The sequence below is a fragment of the Felis catus genome, chromosome A1 (assembly GCF_018350175.1).
Source record: "Felis catus isolate Fca126 chromosome A1, F.catus_Fca126_mat1.0, whole genome shotgun sequence".
NCBI classification, from domain to species: Eukaryota; Metazoa; Chordata; class Mammalia; order Carnivora; family Felidae; genus Felis; species Felis catus.
The window spans coordinates 193,446,715-193,465,342 of record NC_058368.1 but is presented as its reverse complement, the minus strand read 5'-3'; the positions used below and the strand labels follow the sequence as shown (position 1 = coordinate 193,465,342).

Below are 18,628 nucleotides of genomic sequence, written 5' to 3'. Positions count from 1 at the left end.
TATATACATAAATGTACTCCCTTGAGGTGGGAGTTTTGAGGGCCAAGTTGAGAATGGGCTTGGTTTTATAGGAAGAGAGGAAACATTGAATGCTTATGAGCAGGGGAATGACAGAGCAGAGCTATGCCCCATGAAGATTTGGCAAGCCATTGATACCTACTATGGCTGGGGTGCATGTGAGGAAGTTGCAAGATCTGAGACTCAGGAAGAACACTTGAGAAGGACATGTCCGACTCATTACAATGCTATGTCCAATTAGCAAGACCTCTTTTGGCTTTAGATGGGGAAAGCGAATCTGTGATTTCTGTGTCAGTTTTGCAAAATGCCCAAGATTTAACAGGTCTTGCAAGTGCATTTCAACTATTCCTAGAGTCCTTTTCTTTGCTGTGCTGATCTGTAATTCATGCACATCTTTAAAGTCCACTGGAGGGGTGCCTGGGTGACTCAGTCGGTCAAGTGTCTGACTTCGGCTCAGGTCATGATCTCACGGTCTGTGAGTTCGAGCCCGTGTTGGGCTCTGTGCTGACAGCTCGGAGCCTGGAGCCTGCTTTGGATTCTGTGTCCCCCTCTCTCTCTGCCCCTCCTGGTTCCCTCACTCTCTCTCTATCTCTAAAATAAATAAGCTTAAAAAAAATTTAAAGTCCATTTTTATTCTCAGAACAACCCTGTGATGAGGTGAGGGAAATATCTTGAATTGTGAGTTTGTTGAAGGCAAAGATTGTATGTGAAGCTTGCTTACTCACTCAACAAATAAGTGAATGAGTGATTGTGTGAGTGAATGAGTGAATCTTCACTGGACTCAGACAACTGAGATAAGGAGACAGGATGAAAAGATCTCAGGGTCTCATGGTTGGTAACACATAAGCCATGGATTCAAACCCAAGGCTTCCAATTTCATTATTTTTACAACTCTCCATTTCTACTTCCTTAAAAGAGTGCTTTCCAAAGTATATAAAATATAATAACTTGGAATCTTGCTTGCTCTTCTCTTTTTTTTTTTCTTCTTAAAAGCAGAGCTTTGCCTTTTCCCTTTTAAGTCAGTCATGAAGGGAGCATTGGCTTTGTGCCCTCTGAGAGCTGATTTTCTAGCCGCACGCTCCAATTCTGACATGAGATAATGGAGCCTACCCTTCAGAGATATGAAAGGTACCAATTGTTTTGTTCTCCAAGCATTCAGATGCAGCTGTTGTTTTTTTGTTTCCCCTTACAAACCTTTCTTCTCCTTACAGCAAAGAGGGTGAAGGATGGAATAGAGAAAGAGGAAGTCGAGTTAGTCTATGCCTGAGAGGCCTTGAATAGTTTGGGGAAAAAAATGAAATAACCCAAACTGTAACTTGCCATTGTTCTCTGCTGCTTTCACCTCCCACTGCCAGTCTACGCTTTCCGTCAACTATGTAGAATATTGGTTGTGGAGCAGATCAAAAAATTCTTTTCTCTGGGATGTGCAGTCAGTCCATCTTAAAGGAGGAGCATGGCATTAAGGAGGTCCATTGTTACCACCCCTCACTCATTTCTGTCCTTTTTCTCCCCTTCATGGGGAACAAAAAGCCTGGATTACAAAAAACAAAACAAAACAAAAAAACACTCTTTCTTCTCAAATTGGTCTCTTTCCATTAGTGTCTTGGCTCTCTGGGACAAAAGAAAAAAAAAAGCAGATATGCTATAAATAGCATTGTTGAGAACACTAAATGCTAATTAATAAGATTTTATGTTTGTGCATGCAATGTACATTGCTTTTACACATAGAAACTTACACTGCTGGTTTTTGAACAGTTAAATTGAGGGGCTGTTCTGTGTATGTTGTATAATCCATGACCACTGGTTTAAGAGTATGCCAAGATCACGTTGTGACCTTTGCACAGATTAGACTCCTCACCTTGGCCAGGTCTAGAGTTTCAGCTTTGTCAATACTTCAGAGATGGCTAGGTTCAGGGTGCCTAAACCTGAATCTTTGAGAGACTACCCTGTTACTGCAGTGCTGTCCATTTGCCAGGATAAATATTCAGTCATGTGGACTATACCCTAGAGTCCTCAGACAATGCTGCCTTTCCCAGTAGAGAAGTCTTAATGGGGAGTCTAGTTCTGACTGGAAATATTTTTGTTTTGGTTTGGTTTTTGTTAACACACATAGTGATTAAGCACATGGGGTTTGGAATCAGGCAGATTGTGTGTATTAGTTACCAACACTGCGTAACAAATTACCCCAAAACTTAGTGGCTTACAACAACAAAAATTATTTATTATCTCTAATGGTTCCATGGGCCAGAGATTCAGACAGAACAATGTCTGAGATCTCAGCTGGAAGTCTTGAAAACTGGAAGCTGAGATCTTCTGAAAGCTCACTCACTTTCATGAAGGCTTTGCTGAAGCTGTCAGCTGGAATACCGACACATGGCTTCCCCGGATGGCTTGTACCTCTTCACATGGTGACCGCGTGCCAAGGCTTAGCATGACTAAAATTATAGCAGACACCATGCCATCCTGATGCCTCCTGGAAAGTTTTATCAACATTGGAAAGTAGATTGTCAGGATGGAGAAAAAACAGAGAGAAATGGGGGCAGAGGAGACCACAGTTGGCCATGTTTGCCTGGCACTTCTTTAAAGAATCAACAGATAAAAGATTATAACCTTCCCTCATTTTCATGTCTGTGTAATATGTAGAAACGAGTGGATCAGGAAGATGTAGTTTAATAATAAATTATCCGACTAACAGCCTCTCTCTCATTCCAGGTTCACCACTGCTACCAAACTGAGCAGTCCCTTTGTCCAAGTACCTTCACAGGCATGATCTCATTTAATTCTTATACAACCTGATAAACTCAATGATAGAATTTCAGCTCCTTTTTTTTTCTGGAGGAGAACTCTGAGGATATGGAAATTTCCAAGTCCCCCATTGATAAACTATTGCTGAGAGGATTTACTGTGTTTTTTTTATTTTTTTATTTTTTTAATGTTTATTTATTTTTGAGAGAAAGAGGGAGGGAGGGAGAGAGAGAGAGAAGATCAAAGACAGAGAGGGAGACACAGAATCCAAAGCAGGCTCCAGGCTCTGAGCTGTCAGCACAGAGGCCAATGCGGGGCTCGAACTCATGGACTGCAAGATCATGACCTGGGCTCAAGTCAGACGCCTAACTGACTGAGCCACCCAGGCGTCCCTGACAGGATTTATTTTTAAAGATGTAGAGCCATCCTTCATTCTCAGACATTCACCTATTTTAGTTTCAGGAAGTACTTTCCCAGCAGCCCTATCTAATACTTGTAGTTCTATAAGGAAATCTTTTGGCTGGCCAGTTTGGATATTCGTATCACCTGGTCTAATTTAACATATGTTGCTTGGCCAATGGACTTGCCTTTGATCTTGCATATCATTATTCTTCCAAAGCCACCACGAAACAAAAATCTACACTAAACAAGGAAAACGACTTCAACTTATCTGGATTTCTAAGTAACTGTCTCCTCTCCCAAAAGAATAAAACAGCAAAAGTGTTCCTTTCAAATAGAAATAAAATTTCTCTCAGTCCTTTCAGTTTCTATCTCTGTCCTTTTTTCTTTTAAAAGCTTTGTTAGGACCATCAGTCACATACCATACAATTCACCCATGTAAGTGTTGAAGTCAATGTTTTGTATTATATTCACAGATTTATGTATCCATCACCACAATCTAATTTTAGAACATATTCCTCCAAACAAAAAAATAAGCCTTGTATCCGGTTAGTTTCACTCCGTGTTGCCCTCCCATGTTCTCAATCCTAAGCAAACACTAGTCTACATTCTGTCTCTATAGATTTGCCTATTATGGACATTTCATATAAATGGAATCATACAATATGTACTTTGCTGTGACTGACTTCTCTAATTTAGCATAATATTTTCAAGATTTATCCATAATGTAGCATGCATCAGTACTTCATTCCTTTTTATGACCAAATAATATTCCATTATATGGATATACCACATCTTGTTTATCCATTCCTCAGTCGATTTGGGTTGTTTCCATTTTTTGGCTGTTATGAGTAATGTTGCTATGAACATTCTTGTGTAAGTCACCATGTGGTCACATGTTTTCATTTTTGTTGGGTATGTACCAAGTAGTAGAATTGCTGTGTTACATGGTAACTCTTAACTTTCTTGAACAAATTTCTTTGATTGTTTATTTATTTTGAGAGAGAGAAAGAGAGAGGGCATGAGCAGAGAAGAGGCAGGGAAAGAGAGGATTTCAAGCAGGCTGCATGCTCAGTGCAGAGCCCAGTGCAGGGCTTGATCTCAAGACTGTGAGATCACGACCTGAGCTGAAATCAAGAGTCAGACACTTAACCAACCAAGCCACCCAGGCACCCCTGTTTAACTTTTTGAGGAACAAACTATTTCCAGTGTGGTTGTGCTATTTTTTCATTCCTACCAGTGATAAATGAGGGCTTCAGCTTCTCCACACCCTCACTAACACTTGCTGTTATTTTTCTTCTTGATGATAGCCGTTCTAGTAGATGAGAAGTGACATCGCATTGTGGTTTTGATTGGCATTTTCTTTTTTAATTTTTTTAATGTTTGTTTTTGAGAGAGAGAGAGAGAGAGAGAGAGAGAGAGAGAGAGCAGAAGAGAGGCAGAGAGAGATGGAGACACAGAATCTGAAGCAGGCTCCAGGCTCCAAGCTGTCATCACAGAGTCTGACATGGGGCTCAAACCCATGAAATGTGAGCTCATGACCTGAGCCGAAGTCAGGCACTTAACTGACTGAGCCATCACACGCCCCTTGACTCGCATTTTTCTATGACAAGTGGTGTTGAACATCATCTCTTGTGCTTATTAGCTATCTGCATATTTTTTGAGAATTATCTATGCAAATTTCTCATCTATTTTTTAATTGGATCATCTGTCTTTTTATTATTAAATTATCTGAGTTCTTTACAGATTCTAGATACAGGTCCCTTGTCAGACATATGTCTGCAAATATTTTCTTTCACTCTGTGGCTTTGTCTTTTCATTTTCTTCATGGTATCATTTGCAGCACAGTTTTTAACTTTGATGTTCTTTGGTTGCTTTGTGTACTTGTTTCATTTTATGTTCAATATTTGCTTCTGTTTTCATTCATTCATTTATTCACTCATTCATTAGGTGCCCACAATGTGTCAGGAATTGTTCTAGGCACTGGGTATACATTAGTGAACAAAATAGGACAATATCCCTGCCCTCATGAAACCAGTGTTCCAGTCAGGAGAAGAAGAGGATAAGATAAACAATGAAATATATCAAATAATTTTAGACAGTGGTGAATATTTTTAAGAAAATAAAGTGGGGGTAATGTGGTAGTAAGTTTTTAATAGGGTAAGAGTGAAAGGTGGGGAGCATCTTTAGGTAGATCAACACTGTTGGCATTTGAGGCCAGATAATACTGTACATTACACTGTGCATTATAAGATACTTAGCAGTATCCCTGGCTTCTACCACTAGATGCCAACAGCACCACCTGGCCCAGCTGTGATAATCAAAAACATAAAAAATATTACCACAAATTCCCTGGCGGGGAGGGGGGGGTGGGGAATTACCCTCATTGAGAACCACTGAGGTTGATGGTTGAGGAAGGCATCTCTGAATGGAGACCTGGGGAAGGATTTGATTTTAGGGGACAGTGTTGGATGTAGGCATTTAGGACAGATGGTAAGTCAAGCGCAAAAGTCTCAAGATAAAGATATTCTTGTGTGTTTGAGAAATAAAAACAAGGCCTTGGAGTTACAGTGTAGTGAATGAGGAAAGGATTGGTGGGGGATGCAATCTGAGAAGTGGGCAGAGACCAGGTTATGAAAAAGCTGGTAGACAGTAATAAGGAATTTGGGATTTATTCCAAGTATCATTGGAAGCCAGTGAGTTAGGGATGAATGGGTACTGTCTTTTTCTATTCAGGCTGCTGTAACAAAAATACCATAGGCTTAAATAACAAACATGTTATTTCTTACAGTTCTGGAAGCTTGGAAGTCCAAAATCAAAGAAATGGCAGATTCAATGTCTGGTGCAAGACTCCTTTCTAATTCGCAGATGGATGTGTTCTCTGTGCACCCAGAGGATGGAAGAGAGCCAGGGAGGGACTATCTTTTATAGGGCATCAATCTCTCACTGGAGAGCTGTGCCCTCATAACTTAATCACCTCTGAGACACCCACCTCCAAATACCATCACAGTAGAGGTTAGGTTTCAACCTATGAAATTTGGGGACATATTCAGTCTATAACATTCTACCCCTGGCCCCCCAAAATTCATTGCACCTTGATAGCCCCCAAATTCTTAACTTGTTTCAGCATCAATTCAAAATTCTCAAAGTTTCATTTAAATATGTAAGTCAGATATGGCTGAGATTCATGGTACGTTTCATCCTGAGGCATATTGCCCTCCACTTGTGAACTTACAAAACCAAACAAGTTAAGAGATCCCAAAATATAATGGTGGGGCAGGAATACAATAGACATTCCCATTACAAAAGAGAGAAATAGGAAAAAGGAAAGGAGTGACAAGTCCCAGGTAAGTCCAAAACCTAATGGGGCAAACAACATCAAACCTTAAGCTCCAGAATAATCCTCTTTGTCTCAGTGCTTGCCTTGCAGGCCTACTGGGGTGGCATTGTCACCTCCAGCTCCACAGGATGGCTCTGTAGCGGCTCCCTACCAGGTCCTGTGCCCACAGCCCTTGTGAGCTGAGATCTTCTATCCATAGTTCTCCCAGATTGGGGTCCTGGGCCCCAGGCTCCGCAGAAACCCTGTCCTTTGAAATTTAGATGCAGACAACCATGTTACCATGGCTCTGCTGGGCAAAGCCCATGCCATAGCTCTGTGCAGGCACCCCAACCTTGAGGCACTGATCAAGGACATCCTGGTCCACTGAACTGGACACAGGCCCCACCCTTTGAAGCTACTCTGCACCCTCAGCTAGGCCCTTAGGCTCTGGGCCTCTGATGGGAATGGCAGCCTTGGTGATTTCTGAAAGCCCTGGGAATCATTCTTCCATTGTCTTGGAGAAGAGTTCCTTTTGTTGGTGGCTGATCCATACTAATCTTATCAAACTGAGGCTTGGCCACACCCTTCGGTGTTCTCATTTTTTGCAACATGGACAAGCTGAGAATTTTTCAAATATCTAAATTCTAGTTCCTTTTTTGCTTAGCAATCCCTCTCATGAGTCATTTTTCTCCTCTCACATTTTACTGTAAACAGTCAGGAGGACCCAAGCTGAACCTTCAATATTTTGCTTAGAAACTGTTTCAGCTAATTATCCATTTTCATCATTTACAAGTTCCTCCTTTCACAAAACACTGGAACATGAACACAGTGTGGCCAAATTCTTTGCTACTTTATCACCAAGATCACCTTTCATTCAGTTTCCAACAACTTATTCCTGATTTCTGTCTGAGTCCTCATCAGCATGGGCTTTACAATCCAGGTTTCTACTACCATTCTGTTCATGATTGCTTAGGTGTTCTCTAAGAAGAACTTAGCTTTGTCTGTAATCCTTGTTTCACCCCGAGGGTGTAGCCAGGCCTCAGAATCACCTTTAAAGGTCCATTCACAGCAATGTAGGTTTTTGGTTTTGGTTTTGTTTTTTTCTAACATGCTTTTCAGAATTCTTCTAGCCTCTACCCATCAACCAGCTCCAAAGCCACCTCCATGTTTTTGGGTATTTGTTATAATAGCATCCCTACTTCTCGGTACCCATTCCTTAGTCCATTCTGGCTACTATGACAAAAATACCATAGACTGAGTAGCTTAAACACAAACATTTATTTCTCACAGTTCTGGAGGCTGGGAAGCTCAAGATTGAGGCACCTGGCAGAATTGGTGTCTGGTGAGAGCCCACTTCCTGATTCAAAGATGGCCATATTAGTACCATGTCCAAATATGGCAGAAGGGGCAAGGGAGCTCACTGGGGTTGGTCAGGGCATAAATCTCATACATGAGGGCTCCATTTACATGACCTAATCACGCCCAAAGGCTCTGCCTCCTAGTACCATCACACTGGGGATAGGTTTCAACATATGAATTTTGAGAGGACACAAATATTCAGTCTTTAGCAAGTGCTCTCAAATATAGTGAATTTAGGTTCATGCCTCATGTTTTCTTGTTCAAGGACCCACAAATAGATAGTGATAGGGCTAGGACTAATACTCTGGCCTCCTGACTTCTACCCTGCCAATCCTCCCATTAAATAAGGGAGGCAAAGCAGTCCACACCTGTTAACTGATTGACGATTGCAGGTACCCATTAATATAACTGACCTTTCCCTCAATCCACCTTATTTTTAAAATAATTCCAGCAGAGTTAACATACAGTGTTATATTAGTTTCAGGTATACAATATAGTGATTCAACAATTCCATACATCACCCAGTGCTCATCAACTCAAGTGCACTCCTTCATCCCCATCACCTATCTCACCCATCCCCTCACCCACCTCCCCTCTGATAACCATCAGTTTGTTCTCTATAGTGAATCCACCTTTTTTTAAAATACTAATATTGCTGTTCATGTTTGTCATGAAAATAAAGAAGACAAACTCTGGCCTTTTGCTAATGAAAGTGTGGTTCACAGACCAACAGCATCAATGTCACCTGGGAACTTGTGAGAAATGCAGAGTCCAGGCCTTACCTCAAACCTACTGAATTAAAATCTATATTTAACATCCCCCCCGCCCCCCGCCGACCCCAGTAATTTGTATGCACATTAAAGCTTGAGAAACACTGATGTAGTTTATCAAAATATCATCAGAAGCAGTTGAGTGATTCACACAGTTTTTGATAGGATTTACTGAGTCAGAAGATTAATGATCCTATATCATCATTAAGCTCTTATTATAACACTATCTTGATTCCCTTCTCTCCTTGGCTTCCAGTAAGTTTTCGTGCACAAGGTCCTATGGAGTTTTCCACAATTACAACACATAGCCTTTTCTTCCCATTTCTACAGCCACCACCTTTGTCTTGGTCCTCACAACTCTACACCTGGACTATTAAACCTGGGTCCCAAATTGTCCACCCGCCTCTTCATTCACATTTTAATGCCTTTAACACCACTTTTTACTGCCTTCACAGCTTTACTGAAGCCCCACATCTATCATGGATGTCACATCTATGCATGTCACTCTTGACTCCCCTGTTCTGAGGTTCTGTGGTACTTGTTGACTCTACTGGTTTTGTTCAATTGCATTATAATTTCAGGTAAAAGACACATGCCTCACAACTAGCCTATAGGCTCATGGAGGACAGAGGCCACATCTTTATCCTTCTCTTACTTCTAGCATCTGACAAGACACTGAGCACACAGTAGGTGGACAGTAAATGTTTTGCTTCTGAGTCTAATGAAGGTGTGGGGTAATGCACAGATTTGCAAGCATATCATTCCTACTAATTTATGTCCCCTAAGGGTCTAGGCTACAGTTCAGCAGTTATGTAAACAGCATTATTGATAAAACCAACCGTGGGTAGGCAGCTTTGGATCAGCCAGGCAGTAAGCATTGGATGCGGTCCAGAATTTTAGGCCAAATGAAAACTGTGAACCTTTATTTCAAGAGCCACTATATTCTGGGGAACCAAGCTCTGCTCTGGATGTGGGACTACAGGTATCCCTTCCCACCTCCCTGCTGTGGTGCTCAAGGCCAGCTGCTTTCAGAGCAACTGGGGCAGGCATAGCCCCAGCTGGCATGTCCCAGCTGAGCCTGGGGCAGCCCCGCTACAAAATGCTGATAACATAGACCCTCATTCGGTACTTTGTTACATTTTCATGTTTGCTTGGTACTTCCTCATTGAGGCTTTTGACAATATCATGTGCTGGTCACTGGGCTCAGTGTATTATCAGCTTTTTGTATATGGGATAATTCCTACTTCTAGGATTGGATGGTGAAGATTCCTGTGAGTAGCCATTGATAGTAACAAACTTTTTTGTGTATATATTAGCTCCGTTGTACTGGATAAACTTAAAGAGATAGAGAGGGAAGGTGCCATTATCCCCTTTTTACAACTGGGGAAACAGAGGCCCAGAAAAGTGATCTAACTTGCCCAAGATCACAAATGATGGATTTGTGTCAGAGCTGAGACTAGAGTTCAGGCTTTATAAACCTAGGACTAATATTTGGTTAATAGGTTCAGAGCAGCCTAACTGATTTTTAAAAGGAGGTAAAATTGGGATTTGAACCCAAATGATCTTTTTCTGGACTCAGCATTCTCACTCTACTATTAACACGACCGATCAGACAAACCACATTGATTCATGTAAAGAAATGTATTTGCCATTTCTGCTCTAAGCCAGGTTTGCCAAAATTGGGAGCAGTATGCTGTCTTTGAGATTCATTACTTCAAACACCTATCTACTTTCTCTTTCAGAGTTATCCCTCTAATAAAGAGTGTTCAATTCTGATTATATCTGGGAGAGAAATAAGAAACCTATTTAGATGCTAATTGGCTGTAACATCTCAATAAGTCTTGTATTTCTTACAAGCAGCCTCTAGAACATGGATCATGCAGTTATCAGAGTTTTCTTGATCCACTAGCTTCTACGTGGTTCAATGCATTTGAATTCACAAAGCATTTTTTTTTTTTTTTTTAATTTACAAAGCACTTTTATAGCAAAAGAAATCTGTGCTAAGGACAGTGTCTTGAAGGCTAGGCTTTTGAAGCCGCAATTATTTTCTTGTGTATAATAGTGGAGCTGCAGGATGAACAAAGTAAATTCTTTTGCCCACATCAAAGCACAGAAATGAGGAGTTAATGAATATTTTAGGAAGGTCACGGTACCATGGTAAACAGTTAAATTTCTGGCGTCAGACTTCTTAGGTGCACATCACCGCTTTACAACTTGGCAGCTTTGTAATCTTTGGCAACATAACTTTTCTGGTCTCGGTTCCCTCACCTGCACCACGGGGGTCATAATGGTACCTACCTCGCAAGGCTGAAGTGATAAACCAAGTGAGAGGATAAATGTAAAAATACTTAGCCTAATGCCCGGCACATAAATAAGTGCCCCATAAAAATGAATTATTAGTATCATTACCTATTTGTTAATAATTCCTATAGTCAAATAAAATGACAAGTCATCCTCACCCTTCATAAATATTTATGGAGTGTCTGTCTCTCAGGCCTGAGCGAGTAATCCCTTCTGATTTACTAATAGTCAGAGTGTATGTTTAATTGAGATGAGGAAAGAAATGAAGAAGGGGGAGGAGAACCAGCCTTTAACACCAGATGGTGTATACCAGGGTTTCTCAATTTTAGCACTATTGACATTTAATTGGATTGGATAAGTCTTTGTTGTGGGGGCTGCCCTTACCACTGAGGGATATGCAGCAGCATCCTGGCCTCTACTCACTATAAGATGCCAGCAGCAACCTCTCCCCTCCATTTGTGACCATTGAAAATATCTCCAGACATTGACAAATGTGTCCTGAAGGACAAAGGTGCCCCCACTTGAGATCTACATAGTGAATCTTCCCATGATGGGAACATTTATGGTCATGGAGTAGTCAGGGATAGACCATGACAGAGGTGGGACATTTTTTTTTTTTTTTTTGGAAAGGGCCAGATAACTATTTAGGCTTTGTCTCTGTCACAACTACTCAGTTCTATCACTGTATCATGGAAACAACCATGGACAGTACATAAACGAATAAGTTCCAATGAAATGCCATTCATGGATATGAAAATGCGAATTTCTTATAATTTTCATGTCTCACTAAATATTATTTCTATATTTTTTAATCATTTAAAAAGTTTACAACCATGAGTAGCTCACAGGCCATAGGAAAACAGGTGCTGTGTTAGATCTGTCCCATGGGCAATTTTTGCTGACCTCTTGGCTAAAGAGTATATGAAGCCCTGGGAAAAACATGGCACATTTTCACGGCATCCAGTCAACTTAAAAATTTTGTAGAAAACATTTTTTTTAAAATAAGCATTGCTTTATTTTGGAGGAGAATCCAAACTCACATGAGTTTTCAAGATAAAACATGATATTTCAAAGTAATGTCTTACTTCCTGTGTGTTGCTGGGAGCTATGCCTCAGATCCCTTGAGGTCATCTGTGCCATCATTCTTCTTTGCTTTTAGGCTCCTTGGGTGAAAAACTTGAGAGGTTGCCATTGTAGGTGAAAAGTGAACTCACCTAAGATCCTTTTGGACTTCTTAGAACTGATTACCTATAGATGGGATCCAATAAGGCACTGAGAAATATGCTGAATGCCTTAGGACTCTCTAATGTATTTCACCCAGCAAATGGTTGTATAACATGTGCTTACTTAACCCAAGGTGGTTTCTATAAACCCTTTTTGAAATTTTCGAGTGTCCCCTTTATTACACTCAGGATCCAGAGTCTTTTCCCTTCTTTTGTCAACTAAGCAGCATGTGTACTACTCAGCATGATGCATACCCAGGAGATTAACAAATGACCCAAGTTCCACCCTCAGGAAGCTGAAAATTTTCCGTTGATGGTAGGGCTTATTCATATGAGATGACCCCAAAAGAACACACCATCAAGAAAGATATAGTGGTGGAAAAAGCACTTGGATTGGTAAGCAGGGGGCTTCTTTTCTAGCCCCTCTATGCCTTCTATCCTGAATGGAAGAGTTACTTTCCTCTTCTGCCCAGAGTGCCTTTTTGAAAAGGATTCTGAGGCACCATCCAAGCTGAGCTGGGAAGAGTGCCACAGTTGATTAAAGCTGTCTGCCATGGATGGGAAATCAGGGAGTGGCTGGCAGAAGTGCCGGGGTGTTGCCATGCTTAGTCTCAATCATCTCTATGGTCCCTTTTGACTGGAAATGTCTATGGCTATGTTACTCTGATTGCATGGTTTTCTATTACTCAGTGCCTCCAAAGAAGGGGGGCATCATTGTGGGATGCAAAGGTTAGGGGAAGATTACATGGCAGAGATGAGAGGGTAGTCAGGGCTTTGAAGATGTTTATTCTTTCTCACAGCTGGGCTCCAGCAGAGGACATTTTGTGCTGACTTGGGTTTGGGTTGGCTCTAGACTGAGGGCCTTCTATTGTGTTGTTGGCATGGCAAGAGGGGGGCATGTGGGAGCTATTGTGTCCCTGCCATTCTCCCAGCCCTCGTGAAAGGAAATGTCTTCTTAATGAGCCCATCCCAGAGAGTCTGGCCTTTCAGATAAACAAATAAGCATCAGCAGGAGACACTCACAAGAGGACTAGAAAAAATAAGGCCATTTTGAGTGACAGCCCAAATAAATGAGACCTAAGAGGTCTGAAGTTAGCAGTTAATGAGCATATCTCCTCATCCGTGCTTTCTTGACCAGGGCATCTATTGTTGAAGATGCCAGAAACGCGTCTGTCTTATTTATACAGGAAGAAGTCCTTCCGGCCTCTGTCCCAGTACTGATTTTTATTTTATGTTTTATTTTGGGGTGGGGATCTGCCTGGTGGATATTTGCAAGGTGAGAAGAAATCTAAAGCTAATTTCAGCCTAAAGCCATTTATTTATCTAATGAATAGGGATAAAAATACAATTCACCTCCTGGAGTGGTTGGAAGAATAAAATAGGATCACACTCAGAAAGCACTTAGCACAGCACCCCAGCATTTAGCCAGCATCTGATGCATGTTGGCTGCACTCATCATTAGCAGTAATAAATAATATCATCTTATTCATGCATGAAAATACACAGAAAAGAGCCTGAAGGTGAGGGATCCAGTTCCAGTTCTGCCATCAGCTCCCTGTGAGATTGTGGGCAAATCATCTCTTATGTCAATTGAGAGTAGTGGACTGGAGTCTTTATTCATTTAGTAAACATACTTCAAAAAACATCTAAATGCCAGACTGTGTCCCAAGTGCCAGATACATAAAGGTGAATAAGATGTTTACGCACTCAGAGGACTTCAGGTGTAATGGGAAAGACAGACAACTAATGCACCTGATGGTATAACACAAGAATCACTATTACTGTGATGACATGTACCAGGTGCTCTGGAGCCTTAGGCAAGAAACCAGCAAGACTGAAATTTGGTCCTGATCCCACCTTCCATGAATATCTAACAGAAGCATCTAAGAAACGAGCTGGGTGATTAGGGGAAGAAGAGATCACCTAACTGGTAAAGGGCCTAAAACCCAGATCCTCTCCTTCTAGGACCAGAAATCTCACCAAATACCAAGCTTCCTTAAAACAAAAATATTCAAGGAAAAGTGTTGTGCAGAGACGTGACATGGTGATAATAACTGAGGGTTGAGAACAGGAGACCTCAATTTGAGTTTCAGAATTGTTGTTTTGGTAGCTGGATGTTTTTGGGAAAGTTGTTTAATCTCCTTGAGCCTCAGTTATTTCATCAGCAAGAAGGCCATTCTGTGTCAACATGCTTCACGTATTATGGCATGGGAAGAGGGAGACTTTATTTTAAAGCCTTGGTAAACCGTAAGTCGTATAAACTCTGGCTTGTGGTTGTTTCTGTTATTATTCTTAATAATAATAAAAATGACAAATACCTGCTATGTTAAATATACATATATATATACACACATATATATATATATATACATATATATATACATATATATACATATACGTATACGTATACGTATACGTATACGTATACGTATACGTATACGTATACGTATATGTATATATATGTTCAGTGGCCAGTAATTGAATTTGGGTGTTCAAAGAAGTAGATGACGATTTTTTTTTTCTTTCAACAATCAGTATCTTTGTTAGATAGGCTAAATATAGGCCACTCTTTCATTTTAATACAAAGCAGTCTTAATTTTTATAGCTTAGATGTGTTTGAAACACAGAAAGGAGTGAAGGAGAGACAGAGTATCTATTTCTCCCTAAAGCTAATCAGAGAAATAACTCAAGGTAAGTGTCTCGTGAGCCGATCTCAGATTAATTGAAGTTTCAACGTGCTGTTGTGAAAGGAACCCCTGAAGTGGGTGATTGATTATCTAATGACGAAAGAAAGGGTAAATAATTCTAGTAAACAAGAGCCTTTGTTTGAAGCAAAGCAAAGGAGACACCATGTAGGAGAAATAAAATGAAGAAAGGAATGAGAGAAGAAACGTGTGCCCTAGGCCTCTTCGGCAAGTGACCTTGAGAAAAGCTCGTCCCTATACTTGGCCTCAGTTTGTTTCTTTCTCAGTGCAACCCAAGGATTGCTCTAGAAAATCCTTTTCAGGCTTGCCAGGCTATGAGGTTTCTACTATACAACACCGAAACAATAACAAACAGAGAGACAGTGAGCCTGACTGATATACTGAAAGGGAAACAGACTCGTAAAACCCACTGATTCAAATTAAATGGAGAATTCATGTTGATTTAGAGCTGGCAATCTCAACCTTCTAAATCACAAGGAGACTCTATTTAATCTTAGGATGGTCTCTGGGGCCTTATCTTTCTCAGCTCAGTCGTGCTACACAGAATGCTCCCTTGGAAGTCAAGATGAGAGAGAGCCATTTAGAAAAAGAAGAATATACCTGAGTTACTTGGGGGAGCTGTCCCACCCCACCCTACCCTAGTCAAGCAAAAGGACCGAGAAAGCCTCAGCTAGGCCTTAAATATTGGTTGCCTACCTGCTGAACTCTTTATGGCCTGATTTTTAGTGCTTAACAGAAGTCAAATTCAATGATCTTATATAGGGTTAAATAAATAACTTGCATAACATCGGTTTCGTAATGCTGTTTACCATTTTTAGGACTACGAAGAGTAGGGAATTCAGCAGATCCACAGTCCAACACTTCAAACTCTGGCAATTTACCCCTTGAGGGTCTGGCAAGTCCTGAAGGCTGGGAAAGGTTGTTGAACGTCAGCAATAGGAGAGATGTCAGAGAGCTCCCCAAATCGGTGGTACTTCCAAGTAAGAAACTGAGGCCTGAAGGAGAGCCAGGGCTTTCCCAGAGTCCCCCATGAGTCTCAGCAGAGCTGGGACTGGAACTCAGAACTCAAGGTAGAACTAGAACTCTAATCTAGTTGTCGTGGAGCTTCCAGTGGCCCTTCCCATGACCGGGAGGGGTGTAGGGACACTCTGTTTCCTGGCTCTTTGCAGTTTAATGTCAGAAATGAATTGAGGATTCTCCTTGGACTTGAGAGCCACCACCCAACAATTAGACAATTAGACAAACGAATGTTGTATTAGGAGGGCTCTGTGTGACCTTATGTCCAGCAGGTCTTTATATACACCACCAGCACCTGAGGAAGAATTACATTTCATCCAGAGACCCAGCTGCTGTGCCCAGTTCAAATCAGGTCAACATATTGATTCAGACATGGGGAGTTGTGCTATAAAGATAACTGGACTAGGAGTCTCAAGGCCTGGTTTCTAATCCTGCTTCTATCACCTGCTGGTCACCTGTCCTTGATACTCCACTTAAATTCTGCAAGCCTCAGTTTTCCCATCTTTAAGACAGGGATGATGATGACAGTATCTGCTAAGTTGCATTAACTTGGACTAAATGAACCCCCTACACATGCGTGCGCGCGCACACACACACACACACACACACACACACACACAATCTAAGAGGCATGGAATTAATTATCAATTTATAGGTTTTGGTTTATACACATTATAAGAATTTAAAGAGAAGAGGAAGAAATGCAAGTATCCTGAGGAGATTAGAAAGTACTTCCCTGGAGACATGAGGAAGAAGCTGAGCCTTAAACAACAGGTTGGAGACTTACTACTGGGAGGGGAGGCCAGAAAGGGGAGAGAGGGAATGAAAAATAGGGGCAATAGCCTGGGCAAACATCCAGAGTTTCTGACTATTCTGATGCCCTGCTTGGGCTCTGTGCTTCTGCTTTAAATATTCCAGTCCTTGCCACCTCCATTCAACAGCGTTTTCTGTCTCCTGAGTCGTTCCTCTGGGGAGGAGTGGAAACTATTTATTGAAACAAAACACATCACAGAAACTTCTTTTCTTCCCATTCACTGAAATTTTTGTTGATATACATTAATTGTTAAAAAAGTAAAGTCTATATCTAGATAATCCTCCAAATGAACAGACTGATTAGCTTTTAATTATATCATGTTCCCTTCCACCTTTGCTTTTCACTTGCTAAATTATACCACTAATAATCATAATCCCTTCTCTATGTTTTGGAGTTTACAGTCTGTAAAGGGTTTCATTTATGTTGTCACCTTTGGCCTTCATGGAAAACCCATGTACTAATTTAGGTTGTCTGAGTTATAGAGATGTCACTTATAGTTGGCCACGTTGCCTGATACATAGTAAGCTTTGGCTGGCTGGCTGGCTGGCTGGCTGGATGGCTGGATGGATGGATGAATGGGAGAGACAGGAATTGAGTGAGTTGATAGCTTCTCTGAGTATCTGCCATATTATTTAATCATTTTATCGCAGTGATAATCCCAACCTCAATGGACATCCCAGGACACAGAAAGCCGGTATGCCCTTCAGTTTCTTACCTTTGGGCTACCCTACAGTCTGTCACATGGGGATGCGCACTAAGCCTCTGTGCTGTAATTTTGTGATATAAGAATTCTAATAAACTTCCCATGAAGCAAGGTCCTCAACCACCAAAACTGTCCCCTCTCACCTTCTGTGTGATAGTTTCTCCCTTATTTGAGAAAAATAGAATTCTTGCCCATTTCCATTCCAAGGCACAGAGTTGAGAATATCAATGCTTGGGTTGCAGGGAGATGATGTAGAAACAAGAGAAGGACCAGAAAACCACAAGGCAGAAGACCTTGGTTCAAGACCTGGGTCTAAAGTTTATAAAATTCATTTATTCATGCATTTATTCATTATAGACTGAGTTCCTACTTTGTAGCAGGTTCTGCCAGTCTTTGGGATACAGCAGTGAATAAGAGGGTCAAGGCACCTGACCTCATTTCTAATGGGGTTAGATGGACAAACAAAAACCACACAGACAAAAATGACTAAATACATGCAATAAATGTAAGACATAAATTCTCTAAAGTAAAAGGCAGCATATGGAGAGAAGATAACATGAGGGTATTGCTTAAATAGGGTATTGCTTAAATAGGGTATTGCTTAAATAGGGTGATCAGAGAAGACCCTGTCCCAGATGGTAATATTCAAGCCCAATCTTAAAGGCTGACAAGGTATTAATTAGCTCTACAAAAAAATATTGGGGGGAAATATTCTATTCAGAGGTAACGATTTGTGTAATCGTCCTGAAGTAGGAAAAAACTTGGTGGTATAGTTTGAGGAACTGAGAGGCAACCTGGTAGCTGGAACATTTTTAGCAAGGGAGAGAATGATAGAGGATAGATGGGAAGAGAGAGAAGGGACCAGATCAGGCAGAGCCTAACATGCCTTGGAAAGAAATTAGGATTTTAAGGGCATGAGAAGCCACTGGAAAGTTATAAATACAAGTGGCATGTGATCTAATTGCCATTTTAAGAATTTGACTTGGACCCAGTCACTCAACTTTTCTGTGCCTCCCTTTCCTCTCCTGAAAATGGTGATAAAACTCCTAATTCCTGGTCATTCCAAGAGACTGGGTGTCCAATGTTTATAATATGTCTCTCCAAGTAGTGCTTGATAAATACTTATTTGAATTGAATTGCACGATAACAGTATAAACATATTCTGTAAACTATTAAATGTTATGCACATGTACGATGCTATAAATAATCATCATTTCTCCAAAGCCCTGCCTCCCTCAAAGGAACAGATAATGTA

At 41.0% G+C, this 18,628-nt stretch overlaps 1 protein-coding gene and 1 long non-coding RNA gene across 3 annotated transcripts in view; one reads left to right on the top strand and one right to left on the bottom strand.

Annotated features, from left to right (window-relative positions):
* The window catches only part of GRIA1 (glutamate ionotropic receptor AMPA type subunit 1), a 306,263-nt gene that overhangs the window by 73,151 nt on the left and 214,484 nt on the right, over positions 1-18,628 (top strand). The gene's annotated exons all lie outside the window — the stretch shown is intronic.
* LOC123379842 overlaps positions 598-18,628 on the bottom strand; it is a 116,136-nt gene continuing 98,105 nt past the window's right edge. The window contains exon 4 of the long non-coding RNA XR_006584750.1: positions 598-2,491. This is a non-coding gene — a long non-coding RNA (uncharacterized LOC123379842). The remainder of the gene's footprint in view (positions 2,492-18,628) is intronic.